This window comes from Vulpes vulpes, unplaced genomic scaffold (genome assembly GCF_048418805.1).
Source record: "Vulpes vulpes isolate BD-2025 unplaced genomic scaffold, VulVul3 Bu000000642, whole genome shotgun sequence".
Classification (NCBI taxonomy): Eukaryota; Metazoa; Chordata; class Mammalia; order Carnivora; family Canidae; genus Vulpes; species Vulpes vulpes.
The window spans coordinates 1,541,955-1,559,948 of NW_027325668.1; the positions used below are offsets into that span (position 1 = coordinate 1,541,955).

Sequence of the window (17,994 nt, forward strand, 5' to 3'; positions counted from 1 at the left end):
CTCAGCTCTGGCATTGTAGTGCAAAAGCAACCATGGAAAATTTGAAAATAAAAGGATGTGACTGTAACCTAATAAAACTTTATTTAGAAGCAACAGATGGCCAGTGCATGGGCCATAGTTTACCAGTGTCTGTTGTAGATTAATAATATATACATGTACAAATTAGTAGACAGATTAAAGTTATCTGAATGTGAGAACACTAATAAACTTCACCATTTTTATTGCTAAAATGTTATGCCATCAAAAACATTTGATTTTTTAATATCAATTATGTAAACTAGACTAATAAAATATTTCAGGTTTTGTTTGTTTTGATTTTTGCTGTGCAAATTCAGAGTAAGGAAAGATTGAAAAGTAAGTGAACAGTGTTTTAGGGACATGTGGAACAATATTAAAAACTCTAACATATCTCATATCTGTAATCAGTTTCTCAGAGAGACACAGGGGCATAATTGAAAAAAGTGTCTGAAATTTTTGCAAAAGTATTGCTAGATACAAATTTAGAGATTTAAGAAGCTGAGCAAAACACAAGTAGAATAAAAACAAAGAAAACGACCTAGGCATCTTGTCAAGTCACTAAAATCAAAGTTAAAGAGAAAAATCAAGATGAATCCTCAGAGTAGCCAGAAAAAAATAGCATGTCTTGCACAAGGGGTTATGATTTGAACTATCATTGACTTCTTATCAGATACAACATAGGCTTGAAGACAATGGAATAATGTATTTTTTAAGTGCCACCGAAATTGATTTCTGCATCCACTGAGAATGTCTTTTATTTTTTTATTTTTTTTTTTATTTTTTTTTGTTTGGAGTTACACAAAATTTTATTGAAGAAAGATTCCATTGCTAAAAATGTTTGGAAAATAATGCTCCATAAGAAAAGGTCTTTTAATTTGTTAATACAATGTTTAACATAATTTCATTTTCTAAAACAAATTGCTTGATACATTTCAATTCTTAAATTACTCTGCACAGTGGGAAAACTTCTACAAATTAGAGTACTGGAGATCTTCCAAAAAGATAACTTGTAAAAAATTGAAAAACTACACTAAAAACATCAGTCTATTTGCTTTAGACTCTTCTGATAGGCAGCTTTAAACAAGATTTCCATTCTTGAATTAGTAATGTACTTCATGAATATACTTATTGTTATAAATCTGAAAAGATGTTTTATCTTCCACATAACACAATTTAACATCTTCACACATCAACTGTGTTGTTTTAATAGCTTAGGCACATTTCAATAATTCTGGATTTTAATTTGTGATTTCATTACAAAACAGCTTGCACAAACCAAATTCAAACAATCTTTTTATTTAGAATTCCATCTGAAAATTCATTTCTGGGTTTTAGTTTTTCTTTAAAAAGAAGCAAACATTTAAAAGCATCACATGTTACTACTCTACAATTCATCTTGTTATGAACATTTTTAGTTCATGGGGAAATAAACCCATTACATTGATTAGGCACAGAACTCTGGCCAAAGACCAGAAATCAGGGCACAGCTGTGTGTTCAGGTAACAGAGGTCTGAATGGAGGGAGTCGTGCCTCAACCGTGGGCACTCCTATCTCTGCCCCCTCCAGAAGCTGTTAGTAAGTCTCAAATCAGTAAGAGATTGTATGTAACTTAGTTAAAAAAAAAAAAAAAAAACAAGCAAACAAACAACTACACCGGTTTTCTAAATTACACGGCAAAGCCCAAACAGATAAATATAATTGTAGTCTCACCATACAAAATTTGTGGTTTTGATATCCATGTCACAGGACCATATTATACGTGAGACAGAATTATATAATTTCTCTGATCATTTCAGAAATCTGGTTGGAAGAGATCTGTAACTATAAGATTTCACATTATAGCAATGTTTCAGTATTTCTCAAATTAGGGCGGTGAACAGAAATCACAGTACAAAATCCTTAATTCTTTTACCGGAAAAGCAATAGGTGCTACATATGAGAATCACTTATAGAACATCTATTTTCTTTTAAAAAATGTAGATATAAAATATTAATTGCATAGGGATTTAAATATAAGGCCAAGAAGAATACAAAGTAAAGTTAAAAAATTATAGAAAGGGCACTATGGTGTCAAAAGATAGAATTTCATTCTATAGAGTAATAAATCTGAATTACTGTCTAATTTAAAAAAATCACAGTATGTTGCTATAACTAACAGTGAATGTTTCTTTAAGTCCAAACTGGAAACCAGTATTAGGACTTAGAAGAACACAACTAAAGCTTGTTGTCTAATCCTGATCAGTGTATTAGCACATCAGTGCCTGGTACGTACCTGATTAGTTATATAACCTACGTTTTGAAGTAATGTGTAGTTTACTACATGTTAACAGGTGTGAGAGCACATCATCACCGCATGCCGTTAAGTGATCTGCAGGCTTATCTGAGTGTAATTATTCAGTCTTTACAAGGTGCAAGATCCCACCCGGCTGAATCTTCATTCAGTGAACCAAAAACACTGTAGTTAACAAAACATAACAAAGTTCTACCGTTGAAAACTAAGTGTACATGAACCAGAGAATTAGTTCCTGACATCAGTACATATATTGTCCTCAGCATTTTGGAAGGGAGTGAATGATGAGTCCAACTACGCTCTGTAGTTTAAGCTAATGGCTATCACCTGAAGACCCAGGTAGAAAGGTAAATTGTGGATCCACTTCTCATTGTAATGTTAGAGTGCAGTTTAAAGAGCAATTTCCAAATCTAAGAGGAGCTTAGTTAACTTACTGTTATATTGTATTGTTGTACTTATTGTATATAGTATTGTTATATTGAGTAGTGTGAAGAAAAACAAGAACTCCCAAAGGAATTATGTTAAGGAACATTTGGGAATACCCAAACCAACGTTTTAAATGAAAAGTGCATAAATACAGTAATACTACAAGTGTGTTAACTATGGAACAAAGATTTCTTTGGGAGCTAAACAATACTATTTTCCCACATTATTTACACATTATGAATTGTTCAGATACCACAAAGCACCATTTACAGTCTAAATTGCTTGATTATGTCTGAAAGGTCTTTTGACTTCAATGCTACGCAGTTGAGGATCTACCTAGAAGTGTCAAGTCATCTTCAGTAAAACAGGATTTATCTTTACAATTCAGTTCTCTTTTCAGAAACAGCAAAGCAATTATTTTCATTTCACGATCTTGGCTGGTGTTTCAGATTCTGTGGACTGTCTTCCATCCGTCCAGGCTTCCCGGGTGCTCTTCAGAGCCAGGGTCTTCTGTTGATCAACCACAACATAATCTACTCTCTCATCAGCTACACTGTTGCCTGAGCCACTGCTCTTTTGCTTACGCGGTGGTGTGGATTTCCCAGAATCTAAATCCAGGTCTAGGTATTCCACTTGTTTGTCTCCTTTGGGCTTGACCATAGGACTGCTTCTTCCATCAAGACTGTTACTGCCAAAAAGATTCGAGTCTTCGCCGGACAGGTTTGGGTTCATGGGCACGTAATTCTCTTCACTGTCGTGGGAGTCGCTGCTGGACGTTGTGCTGTGCACTGAATCCGGTCGGGGAGACAAGGGAAACCTAGAGGAGTCTCGAGCAAAACTCCTAGTGATGGGAGATCTAACTGGGGCTTGTAGTTCTTCCCATTCTGGCAAAGGTTTTATTTCTAAAGGCGCTGGCTTGGCCTTTCTTCTTGTAGCAAAGTCACCTATGGTTTGTGAATCAGTTCGCTCTAAACCATGGGGTTTGGGTCTTAAAATTTTAGGACTTTGACCTTTCCTGTCAGGCTTGAGGTTCCTATCCACGGGAGGTGGTTCACAGTCTGCAACAGGAACTGGCCTTCGGGGAGGGGTCTTTGGGCTGGACCGGAAGCCCATGTGAGCAGGAGGAGGAACTTGCATTCCGAATGAAGAAAAATCAAATGTTCCTGGAGTCATTGGCACATAATTTGCTTCCTGAATTGGTTCCGTAAAACTGCTGGAATGTTGTCGTGGAGGAGAATTGGGATTCATTGGGACGTAATTTTCATCCAGTTCTTCACTTGATACACTTCCCACTGTCAATATATTTTTGATTTTAAAGTGGTTATGGAAGCCTTCAAGTGAACTAGACCTGTCACTTGGAAATGTTCGTGGGATATCATAGCAGTCTTGAGAACTACCATCTTTTCGCAATTTGTTCAAATCCACAGTGGAAATGGTATTACTACGTGATGGTGGCATCCCTGCTGTAGGGATACAGTAACTACTGTCAGTATCTGAGGCCGTGCGTGTGATACTGCACGTTTCCACAGGAGATCGGTCATGAGCTGGATGTGGTTTCGGTGGCAGAGGAGGAGGAAGATCTGGAATAGTGTCTAGCTTTGACGTCTGTCCCAAAGTTCCTTCTGGAAATGTTCGTGGAATCTGGTAAGTATTACCAGGTGTTGGAGGAATGTCATAACTAATAGATACATGCCTCATTTGAGTCTCTACACTTGATGTCCCAGATGGGGTATTAAAAACATAGAGTTCTCCATCTGCCTCGGTACTGGATGGAGACACCTTTGGTAAAACATCGTGGGAGTAGCTCCTGGGCAGGTTATAAAGGCTGGAGTCTACAGAAACAGAGGCAGCACGAGACGGTGGAGAGTCATACATCATTTGCTGCTGAAAAAAGCCATTCACTCCATGTTTGCTCTGGGAGGAAGCAGGATTTTTATGAGAAGGGACGTTATCATTGCAGTCTGTTTCAGAAGAGGTGGATTTTGCAGAATCAGCATGTGTTTGCAATGGAATCGTTTTGCTTTCAAAATCTTCTAGTAGTAGGTATTCCTCTCCTTCTTCAGAAACAAAAGATGACCCTTGGCTGGTGGGTTCAGGCTTCTTGCTTTGACGGTTGATTAGCAAGAGGTAGTCTTGAGGATCCTCCTGGATGCCAAGAGTTTCTAGGTGTGGTGGTAGGTTAATTAGCTGATACGGAGGAGGTGGAACACTGGAGGATGAATCCACCTGGGTGGATGGTGGCGCTGTATTTACAGCTAAAGGTAAATCAGCTGGAGCTTGTATGGAGCTGCCAGGTGGCTTCACAGGATCTTCTTCTGTAGGATTAAACCCACAGATGTCACAAATACAACGAACCCACTTATTCATCTCTTCCTCACTGTCTGCTACCAAGTAGAAAATTCGGTCAATGGTGTTGATATCAAAAATGTAGCTGTTTTCAAACTCTTTTTTGTTAAACGTCAATCCAGCATCAACTTGTTGACATAAATTTAAATCAATAATACGGATAGGCTTCTTGGCATGATCATTTTTGTAGTATTCCAAGACATCTGGATCTCCAGTTAAGCGACCACTGCGTAACACAAACCATCTCCTCTTCCATGCGTAGCGCTTCAGCTTCTTCTCCGGCGGGGACTTGCGGAGCCAGCCCGAGCAGACCACCTCGCCGCCGCTCATGGTGCGCGCCGCCCGCAGGACCTCGGCGGCCCGAGGCGGCGGGGCGGGCGGGGCGCGTGCGGGGCGGGGGTGGGGGCCGGGGCCGCGGGGCCGGGGTTGCGGGGCCTCGTCAGCGCGCCCGTCCCGCCGGCGCCCAGGGCGCTCCTGCCCGCGGACCCGGGCTCGGCCGCGCGCGCTCCGCCCCCGGAACGGGCCTCCCCGGGCGCCGGCCCAGGACGCCGCCGCCCGCGCTCCCCCGCGCCCGCGGCCCGGCCCCAGCGGCGCCCCCCGGCTCGGCCCCCGGCTCGGCTGCGCCCGGCGTCGGGAGGCCGAGAATGTCTTTTAAAAATGAAATTGATATAAAGATGTTTTCAAGTAGAAGAAACAAAGATAATTTTTTTTCCAGAAAACCTGTACTTTAAGAAATGCTAAAAGAATTTTTTTTAATGAAGGATAAAAAGATAATAAAATAAAAAAATAAGGATAAGATGAAGAATACTGATATGAAATGAAAACTTGAATCTAGAAGAAATAATAACAAAAAATTGTGAATAAAATATATTTTCCTCTCAATATGTTTTAAATATTTTATTTATTTATTTATTTATTTATTTATTTATTTATTTATTTATTTATTTATTTATTCATGACACACACACACACACACACACACACAGAGGTAGAGATACAGGCAGAGGGAGAAGCAGGCTCCATGCAGGGAGCCCAACCATGGGACTCTATCTCGGGACTCCAGGATCATGTCCCTGGGCTGAAGGCAGACGCTAAGCCAATGAGCCATCCAGGGATCCCCTGCTCTTAAGATTTTTAATGATATATAACTGTTTTGAGGTAAAATTATATTACTGTCTTGTGAGGTTTAGAACGTATGTAGTCATAACACATGTATATATAACAAGTAGAGTATAATGGACTTGAGGTAGGTAAATTGTTATATATAGTCACAAAGTTTCCACATTTTCTGTTCAATGTAAATATGTTATTTCTTGTGGACTACAAAAACCTATGGAAGCATATTTTAGTCCATAGGGTAGGCACCAAAAATTTGTGCAAATATTTTTATCTAAAATGTTCTCAGGTTAACTAAAATGAAAGTCTAAAAGTATTCCCAGTAGTTCAGAAGAAGTCAAGAAAATGAGACAAAAAAGATAATGACAAGCAATAAAATAAAATAAGATTCTAAAATTAAATCTAATCTCATCAATAATTGAACTAAGTAGGGATCCCTGGGTGGCGCAGCGGTTTGGCGCCTGCCTTTGGCTCAGGGCGCGATCCTGGAGACCCGGGATCGAATCCCACTTCGGGCTCCCGGTGCATGGAGCCTGCTTCTCCCTCTGCCTCTGTCTCTGCCTCTCTCTCTCTCTCTCCCTCTCTGTGACTATCGTAAATAAAAAAAATAAAAAAAAATTTAATTGAACTAAGTAGTAATGAACTAAACATACCAATTAAATGTAATGATGACAGAATGGAGAAGTATAATTCTGCAAATGATGCATTTTTTTTTATTTTTTCAAATGATGCATTTTAAATAAAATGGTATGGAGATGTTGAAAGTAATTGGATAGAAAAATACATACCAACCCAAAGTATAAGAAGCTTAAGTAGACTGTGTATACTAGAATAATATGGGAAAAAAGTAGATTTCATGACAACTATAAATTGCAAGAGATAAAGAGCAGTATTTCATAATGGTGAAAGGTGAAATATTTGGAAATATCAAACAATTAAAAATATATATGTTCAAATAATAGAGCTTCTAAGTTTGTGAAACAAGAATTGATAGATACGGAGATCTACAATATATCATAAGCAGATCGTGCGATATTGAATTTGCCTTTCAGAAATTGATAAACACAACCAGGGGTGAAAAAACAAGGGAAACATAGAAACTCTGAGAAAAACTCTGTCAATCACTTGGAATTGATTGTGATCTACAGAATATTGAACCTAACAACTTCATGATATGCAATCATTTCAATTAGACATGGTACATTCAGCAAGATGCATTACTTGATGAAAGTTAAAGCAAATGTTAAGTAATTTAAAAAGCTAAATATTTTACAGAGTTAGTTGTAGAAATAAAGTGCGATTACAGTAATCAATAACATGTCTCTTAAAACTACAAATTTTGTTAAGTTTAACTATACACATAAATAATTCAGAAATCAAAGATCCCTCTCTCACCTGTATGCACATCTACAGAAAGATACACAAGATGAATATATTTTGATCTAGAAGGCATAACATATCAAAATCTATATGATACAGATATTAAAATAGTTGAGTAAATTTATAGTTCTAAAATTTATGTTAGGAATATTTGGAAGGAAGTGTATAGTGTTACACACTAGACTACTCATTGTATGATCCATTTAGGGGAGTTGGTAGAGGAAGCCAGGTGAGCATGTGCCAGAAAACAATCAGTATTATTGTTTTCTCTGGGTAAATGGATACAGGAATTGAAAGCGAAGGGGCATGAAGGCAATTTCTGTAGCCGTGATGGTGTTCTCTCTCTTGTTTGGGATTTCAATTGCAAATGGTATATTTATGAAGATTGACTATACCTCAAACAATCAAGGAAGATTCATAATAAAAAAATCAATATTAGACAGAGCATTCTCTGATCACAATACAATAAAATTAGAAATCCATAACAAAAATCAAATTGAAATTAAAACCTTGTTATTAATCAACTGTTGGGCCTAAAGGAAAATACTAAAATTTCAGAACATTTTGGAAATAGTCAAAGAAAAGCAACTGGAAGTTATAGGATAACCAAGTTATGAGAAAAATTATAGTAAATAGATTTATATTAAAAAGATAAAAAGAAAAAATGAAATTAAATATGTAATGAATAAAGCTAGGAAAAGAATTTAAACCAATAGTAAATGAATATATCCAATTCAGATTTCCTTCAATAGAGATTAATTGAATAAATTCTATGTACCCAATGTAAGGCTATGAAGCCTAACAAGGAATGAAAATAAGCTATAAGCATTGATATTGATATATTTTTAAATAAATAAGGTGGACAATGTGTGAAAGTATGCTTCCGTTTTATCTAAGAAAGGATGGATGACACAAGTATGCATGTGTGTATTAAAAACAATTACACAAACATAAGCCAATAAATTAAAATAAAAAGGGTACACATGTGTAAGTAGAGACAGAGAACAGAGTAAAGAGCACATAAAGAAAACTCACATTTCTAAATTGAACTCAATAAAAAAAAAGAAAAAGAAAAAATAAATGAACACAGATCTCAAAAGTAAAAAAAAAGAAAAGTTAAAAAAAGAAAAAGAAAAGTTGCATTTCTGTTTTTATACAGATTTTCCACAATTTTAAAACCAAATCATATAAAAAAGCAAATCCGAAAGAGTTAAATATCAGGAACATAACAGGGATGTCCACTCTCACCACTGTTGTTCAACACAGTACTGCAAGTTCTAGCCTCAACAAAAGAAATAAAAGGCCTCCAAATTGACAAAGAAGTCAAATTCTCACTCTTCCTGGATGACATGATACTGTATGTTAAAGTTTCAAAAGACTCCATCCAAAAATTGCTAGAATTATTACAGGAATTCAGCAAAGTCACAGGATATAAAATCAATGCACAGAAGTCAGTTACATTTATAGACACTAGCAATGAGGCAGAAGAAAGAGAAATCAAGGACTTAATTCCATTTACAATGGCACCAAAATCCTTAAGATACCTAGGAATATCTAACCAGAGAGGTAAAGGAGCTGTACTCTGAGAATTATAGAACACTCATGAAAGAAATTGAGAAAGACACAAGGAAATGGAAAAACATTTTGTGCTCAAGAATTGGTAGAACAAATATTGTTAAAATGTCTGTGCTACCCAAAGCAATCTACACACACAATGTGGTCCCTATCAAATAACCTCAACATTTTTCACAGAGCTGGAACAAATAATCTTAAAATTTGTATGGAAAGAGAAAAGACTCCAAAAAGCCAAAGGAATGTTGAAAAAGAAAACTAAAGCACGATGCATCACAATTCTGGACTTCAAGGTGTATTACAAAGCTATAATCATCAAGACAGTACCACAGTGTGGTAGTGGCACAGAAACAGACACGTAGATCAATGGACCACAATAGAGAACCCAGAAATGGACACAACTATATGGTCAACTAATCTTTGACAGAGCAGAAAAGAATATCCAATGGAAAAAAGGCAATCTCTTCAACAAATGGTACTGGGAAAACTGGAGAGCCACGTGCAGAAGAATAAAACTGGACCTCTTTCTTTCTTTTATTTTTTTTAAGATTTATTTATTAATTAATGAGAGAGAGAGAGGCAGAGACAGGCAGTGGAAGAAGCAGGCTCTTTGCAGGAGACCTATGTGGGACTCAATTCCGGATCCTGGAATCATGACCTGAGCTAAAGGCAGACGCTCAACTGCTGAGCCACTCAGGTATCCAGGACCACTTTCTTACAGCATATACAAAAATAAACTCAAAATGGATGAAACACCTAAATGTGAGACAGAAACCCATCAAAATTGTAGAGGAGAACAGAGGCAGCAACCTCTTTGACCACGGCCACAGCAACTTCTTACTAGACATGTTGCCAGAAGCAAGGGAAACAAAAGCAAAAAAGAACTATTGGGCCTTCATCAAGATAAAAAACAAAGAAAAAACAAAAAACAAAAAACAAAAAACAAAACAAAACAAAAACAAAACTTTTGCACAGCAAAGGAAACAGTCAACAAAACTATAAGCCAACCTAAGGAATGGGAGAGGTATCTGCAAATATCTTATGAAATAAAGGGATAGTATCCAAAATCTATAAAGAACCTATCCAGCTCAACACCCAAAAAACCAAAAAAATCCAGTGAAGAAATGGGTGGAAGAAATGAACAACATTTCTCCAAATGAGACATACAAAAATGGTCAGCAGACATATGAAAAAATGCTCAACATCACTCGGCATCCGGGAAATCCAAATCAAAAGCAAAATGAGATATCATTTACATCAGTCAGAATAGCTAAAATTAATAAACTCAGGAAACAACATATGTTGGCAAGAATGTAGGGAAAGGGGAACCCTCTTCCACTGTTGGTGGGAATGAAAACTGGTGCAGCTGCTCTGGAAAACAGTAATGGAGTTTCCTCAAAAAGTCAAAAATAGAATTATCCTACAACCTGTTATTTGCTCTATAGGTATTTATCCAAAGGATACAAGCATAGTGATTCCAAGGCACACATGCACCCCAATGCTTATAACAGCAATATCCACAATAGCTGAAATATGGAGAGAGACCAGATTTCCATTGAAAGATGAATAGAGAGATGCCTGGGTGATTCAGTGGTTGAGCATCTGCCTTTGGCTCAGGGCATGATCCCCAAGTCATGAGATGAAGTCCCGTGTTGGGCTCCCTGCATGGAGCCTGCGTCTCCACCTCTCTGTGTCTATCATGAATAAATAAATAAAATCTTGAAAATAAAAAGAAAAATGAATAGATAAAATATAGTATACATATGCAATGGAGTATTACTTAGCTATCAAAAAGAATGAAATCTTGTCATTTAAGCGATGTGGATGGCACTAAAGGGTATTAAGCTAAGTGAAATAAGTCAGTCAGAGAAAGACAAATATCATATGGTTTCACTCATATGTAGAAATTAAGAAACAAAATAGCTGAAAGTAGGGCAGGGGAAGGAAAAGTTTTAAAAGATGAAAACAAAGGAGGAGACAAACCGTAAGAGACTCTTAACTATGGGAAACAAACTGAGGGTTGCTGGAGGGGTGGTGAGTGGGGGGATGGGATAACTGGGTGATAGGCATTAAGTAGGGCACTTGATATGTGGAGGACTGGGTGTTTTACACAACTAATGAATCACTAAGTTATACTTCTGTAACTAATAATAATTGTATGTTAATTAAATTGAATTTAAATAAAAAAAATTAAAAATAAACAGTTAAAGTAAAATAAAACAAATGAATTTAACTATACCAAGCTGGTCGCATAGCTCGTATGAATTAAATATATCAAGTAATTTTAAAATATAGTAGTCTGATGAGGTATGTCTTAAAGAGAAAAAAAAACTGCAATAAATAAATAAACTGTTCTCATTAATCATATTATTGATAGCAATATTGGTATTTTTATTCTGAAAGTGGCATACATGTAAAAAATGCATGTAAAGCAAATTAGTAATAATGAGAATTTGATTATGAGCCCTGTTTTTAAGTATAAAAACACGTAAGTATGACATAAAAATGTTAAGTAAAAATCCAAAGTCACATACATTATCTAGGAATATCAGGATGAACTTATGATCAATGTGCATATGTATGTGTATTTTTTAGCTCTATTCCCTGAAAAAGAATGGAAACAGTGACTGACCAATTTAGTAGCAATGAATATCACTATTGGCAGATTCTAGACTCTTAATATCATTCCCCCTAATATGAATGAGGGTTCTTTGGAGAAATAACTGATTCCAGTTTTGTGACAAGTAATATACAAATGCTTTGTCATATCAGAAAATGAGGAAACTGCCACAGAGGTCATGTCAAGAAGGCATAAATGCTGTCATGCATTTGCTTTCAGTGGCCAAAGATGGCACAATTTTGAGCATCAAGACACGGAATAATTATACTAAACATACATACTAAATACATCTGAATCCAAGATACTGTGCTACTTAAATATGTATAGTAATAACACAGATGCCACTTTGAATGATTCTAGAAAGCAACTCCATATTCTGAATTTTGGGAAATGAAAAGAAATAAGCTTTTAATTTGCCTTCCTGGTACGAACTCTGCCTCAGAGTAGGCAAAGGATTTTTAAGGTAAAATTGCTTTTTGCAGTGTCCAGCTAAACATGAAGTTGGAATGATAAAATTAGAATTTCAACACTTTGCAATCCATAATGAAGTAATGGATATAGGTAGCTAAATTTATTATTTTGTTATGGAATAGGAAAAATAATGATTTCCATGTATGTGCTTCCTGATGGAAGACTATGTCACCCATGACATAACCTTGGATAAAAAAAAAAAAAACAAACAAAAAAAAAAAACAGACCAAAAAATCAAAATCAGATCAAGACTCTAGAATTAACAACCATTTTAAGAAAATAACGGACACATACCAATATATTGAAGAAACTTCATGGAGAAACTTGGCAAAATCACAACTCAATAGGATAAATGGCTTAGTTAAAACAAAACAAAACAAAACAAAACAAAAAGAGTTTTGAAGTAATCAGTATAGAGTTAGGGACAATTATAAATTATAAGAAATTCAAGAGAAATGTGAATGGCATTTTATTGACTTTTTGTTGTTGTTGTGATTGTTCCTGATTAAAACATATTGTAAAAACAATTTTAAGACACACGACCATTGAAGACACTGACAGGATATTTGTTATTAGAATAATTGTAAACTTATTTAGGTGTAACAGTGGTTTGGGGCATTTGTATAGTTTAATTAAAGAGTTTCTGTCTTAAAAATGTAATGATCTATATAGATAAATACCAATTGATGCATAATATTGATGGCCTCCAGAGCCTTATATTGAAGCAAATTTCCAACTTAATTTTATTAACCAAAATTTTGGATTGTTTTTCTCTAGTAATGATTTTCATATATATATATAGATATATATGGATAGTTAAATGATGGATGGATAGAAAATACATACATACATACATTCATAACTGTGGTGATGGATGAACGGATGAAAAAGAGAAGGTGACATGAGGTGGCGGAAAGGAGAGAATGTGGGAAAGGGAGAGAACTTGTGCAGATATGTGCATGTAAATGTGTGGACACCATTCTATGAACTTACTAGTCATCACAAGTTATTTTCCTATTTTATTAAGTGATTTAATTCCCCTCAGTCCCTTCCTTTCCAGTATTTCTGTGAAGATAATTCCAAGGAGAAATTGCAAAAACTTCCATCACTTACTTAGTAAAATTGTTCTTGCATTAGTATCTGGATTAAATGATCACAGTTGCCTTATAAATAATCAAATAACTATGTGTAAGATTAAAATCAGTATTTGAGAGGCAAATGAATAATCTTTATTGAAGTTTTCAACTGCACAGATGAATAGCACACAATTTAACAGAGAAATTTAAACTGTTCCGTTTGGAATATTGATAACTGAATAATGAGGAATGGTGGCATGGTGTTACCTATTTAAAATGTATTTAAAACCAATAACGACTAGGCAATTAATTTATTGAGAACATAAATTTAGGGGATTCTCTGGAACCATTAAATGAGCTAACCTAACTTCATTGCTATGTAAAAAGATATCAGAATTATTATTATTTAATTCTATATTTGGTTTATTATATGTATTACATTACCTTATAAGATTATAATTCAAACAGTAGTTCCTTAAGAAAAATGATTTAGGCAAGATATAATTTGGTCAAAATGTACAGCTAAATAATAAGTCTGGCAGGAAATTCAGCTTTGGTTTTCATTTAATTATTTGTGAAGGATTTATGTAAAAGAAATTGGAATTTAATAACTGAAAACTGAAAATTATTTAACAAACAACAGCAAAAGTGGTTTGCCTTATTTTGGTGTATTAAAAATTACTCTTTTTGGGGTGCATGGGTGGCTCAGTCAGTTAAGCATCTGCCTTCGATTCAGGTCACAATCCCAGGATCTTGGGGCCTGGGATCAAGCCCCACATTGGGTTCCCTGCTCAGTAGGGAGTCTGTTTCTCCCTGTGCCTCTGCCCTTTACCACCTCTCACACATTCTCTCTCAAATAAATAAAATTAAAAAAAATAACTTTTTAGGAATTGTGATATGATTCAAAAAAAGGTACAAGGTTTAAGAATAAATCCTTTCAGGACTCCTGGGTGCCTCAGTGGTTGAGCATCTGCCTTGGCTCAGGGCGTGTCCCACATCAGGCTCCTTGCATGGAGCCTGCTTCTCCTGTCTATTCCTCTGTCTCTCTGTGTCTCTCATGAATGAAAAAAAAAAAAGAGAATAAATCCTTTCCTTACTCCTATTTTTGCTCTTAAGCTACTTAGTATGTGTTTCAAGTTAAAAAAAAAAAGGAATCCACGAAGTATATAACTGGAGAGTCACATGATCTTATTTAACAAATTAAAACAATAAGTATAAATTCAATTAAAACATTGTTTGCCAATTTTTTTCAATATCAGACACTGTGATATCCTTTCTTTGTTTAGATACACTGTCCTTTTACGGCCTTCTAAAAAGACCTAATCATGTATTATTTGTTTCAATTAAAATGAATTGGATTTTGAGCATTTCTTGACATCTTCATGACATCTCATAGCTAACTATTCATGTGGAGGACAAGTCATAGGTCAATTTATTATTCCTTTATAATTCTTAGTGCCATTTTCTCTGAAGACAACTCAATTGTAGTTCAATGAGTTAATTCTGTTATTCATCCACTATACAATGTAAATAAATGTCTATAATTTTAACCTCTTTCAAATCTAGAGTGTCAAACTGTTTATAATTAGGGTCATGTATCAAGATTGAGTCCATTTTACTTTGTCTAACATTTGGAGTATAAAAGGTGAATTTATGCTATTTAACATTTATCTTTGTATTATTTATTTTATTATGGAAAATTGAAGTGTTTTCTTTTTCTTTTTTTTTTTTTGAAGTGTTTTCTTAAGGTTTACAGAAGTTAGCACTCTAAACTGAAGGTTCCATTGCAAAAGAAATATTAACTCTTACTGAAATATATATACTGCCTTAAGTTTTACTGAATATTCATGAACGCTATTTATGAATGGATAAACTGGAGACTTCAATTGACCTCTCTTAAAACATTAAAATATGCCTGTAGGATGACTGGGAGAATATAAGAACACTTTTAAATTTTAAACTGTAAATATTGTCTCTGAATATAGATTTTCATTTATCGGAGATCTGCCACATTGTTTTCTGCTTATCACAGGATATCTATATTCATCTCAGATAATCCCCCCTTTCTCTCTCTTTCTCTCTTTCTCTCTCTCCTTCTCTCTCCAGTGACCCTCCCTCCCCTCCTCCTTCTCCCTTTCTCTCTCGTCCTCTTTCATGAGATTATAGGACATTCAATTTTGACCCCAAGTGGGGAGCCCTGGGTGGCTCAGCGGGCTGGTGCCTGCTTTTGGCCCAGGGCGCGACCCTGGAGTGCCAGGATCGAGTCCCAGGATCGAGTCCCACGTCGGGCTCCCCGCATGGAACCTGCTTCTGTCTCTGCCTCTCTCTATGTCTATCATGAATAAATAAATAAAAATTAAAAAAAAGATTTTGACACCAAATGTAATTTTTTTTTTAATGATAGTCACACAGAGAGAGAGGCAGAGACACAGGCAGAGGGAGAAGCAGGCTTCATGCACCGGGAGCCCGATGTGGGATTCGATCCCAGGTCTCCAGGATCGCGCCCTGGGCCAAAGGCAGGCACCAAACCGCAGCGCCACCCAGGGATCCCATTTTCTTCAACTCTAAACAATTGGAAACTCTGTAAATTTAGAAAAGGGACATTTTGTTTTTTTTTTTAAAGTCAAGACAGAAATAACATTCCCTTGAGTTTTACCAAATCTTTTCTTATCTCTGCATGTCTGTCTTTGTCCATCTACATTAAAATAGGTCTGTGTTCATACATTCCCTGGTGGTTCCCATTCTGGATTTTTAAAATAAATGGATCATACAATTTAGATATTTCAATCTTGTTTTGTCTTTTGTTCCTTTAGCATTCCTAAATCAGGCTTTTTGTTTTTATTTTTGTTTTCCTTTTTTTTTTTTTTTTAGGTTTCTTGAATTTCAAAGCATTGTTAGGCTTGAGAAAGGAGCGAGATATTTACCAGTTTACAAAGAGCTTCTTAGTATTCTGGAATTTCCCGAGCATGGTGCACATTTTAAAATTCTATAAGGTATTACCCTACAGCTTTGGTATAAAATAAAACTTGGTATAGCTGTAAGAGCTTTCCTCAGCCTCAGGAGTCATGTTTTCTCTGGGAGACTTAGCTTAATATGATGTCCCTTTCCCTCTATTTAGCTATTTAACATCAATGGTCTAACAAAACTTCTGAGGTGGTAAGTTGGGTCAGTGTGCAGTAGAGAGATCCTTCAGACTGTGTTTTCTTTTATCTCTTTGTTTTATGAGCACTTCCTCATTTAGCTGTCTTATGCCCTCTGGGAGATGAATCAACCTCAGAGTATTTTCTTAAAGCCTTTTCTGAACTTCTACCATTATTATGGGAATTCTGAAGTCTTTTCTCTGAACCTTTTCCAGTTGATTAATGTGGTCAGCACTGTGTCTTTGCGTGAGCCACTGATTCCTCTCCCTGGGACTGTATTCACAATTTTTTACACTTTTTTGTTCCCTATTGATTCTCCCGCTAAGAACTTGTCTTTTTTTTTTTCCTGGGATATTGAGATTCCACATTGTTGCACATCCAATTCCTTTAGCTTTTAATAAGGTTCTTACTGAATTGTTCATTCAACAGCAGGACTAGGAAAACCCAGTAGCAGAGAGGATTCCATGTCTGAAGATATGCACAAGAGGAAACCAAAACTAAAGTAAAAATCAATCAATAAATGAACCTCCCTAAATTATTTAAATACAAGTATGGAATGTTAAGGGAAAGGTGTTGTGGGATCCCTGGGTGGCGCAGCTGTTTAGCGCCTGCCTTTGGCCCAGGGCGCGATCCTGGAGACCCGGGATCGAATCCCACATCGGGCTCCCGGTGCATGAAGCCTGCTTCTCCCTCTGCCTGTGTCTCTGCCTCTCTCTCTCTCTCTCTCTGTGTGTGTGACTATCATAAATAAATCAAAATAAAAAAAGGGAAAGGTGTTGTAAATTTTATATGATAGAATGTTGGAAACATAAACCTTTGTAAATATCATCTACTCCAACACATCATTTTACAAAAGAAACTGCATGAGAAGGCCAAGCAGTTTGTTGTCTGATTCGAAACAGGAGATAATTATGGTAACATTATCAAAGGATATAGATATTAACTGCTCCTTTTTAAACTTTTACAAGTTTTCAAACTTCAGAAGGAATTGCTAGTCTTTGGTATGCATTAAATGATTGATGATCCATATTAAAACAAATATAATGTGAAACTCCAAGGAAATCACTAGGAAAATTTATGGGTGTAAATACTTTAACCAAGAAATAGTAAGGAAATTATAATACAAACCTAGAAGAATTCATCACTCAAACTTTAGAGAATTTTTTAAACTCTTTTGTCACTTCCAAGATAGACAAGAATATGTACATGATACATTAGGATGAGATATTCGAAAACCAGGTAGTGTAGAACTTGACTTAAAAAGGGCCTTTTTGAATACACACACATACATATGTAGGTATATAAATCAGTAGATACATTTCAGTATTTCACACACACACACACACACATATATATACATAAAGTGAAATAAATATTAAAGGATGTACATACTACAATTTTGCTTGAAGACCTTTGCTCCACATATAAAGTATACTAAATTTCCTTGTAACCAATGACTATATTATCTTCATTTCTATTTAAGTTTATTTACTTACTTAAAATAGTAAAGAATGTATTTTTATTGTTCAGCACAAAACT

The 17,994-nt window shown here is 35.8% G+C and overlaps 1 long non-coding RNA gene and 1 pseudogene across 1 annotated transcript in view; one reads left to right on the forward strand and one right to left on the reverse strand.

The window, feature by feature from the left end:
• Nucleotides 1-17,994, forward strand: part of LOC140596425 (uncharacterized) — a 102,876-nt gene that overhangs the window by 21,500 nt on the left and 63,382 nt on the right. The gene's annotated exons all lie outside the window — the stretch shown is intronic.
• On the reverse strand, nucleotides 854-5,448 carry LOC140596414 (GRB2-associated-binding protein 1 pseudogene; annotated as a pseudogene).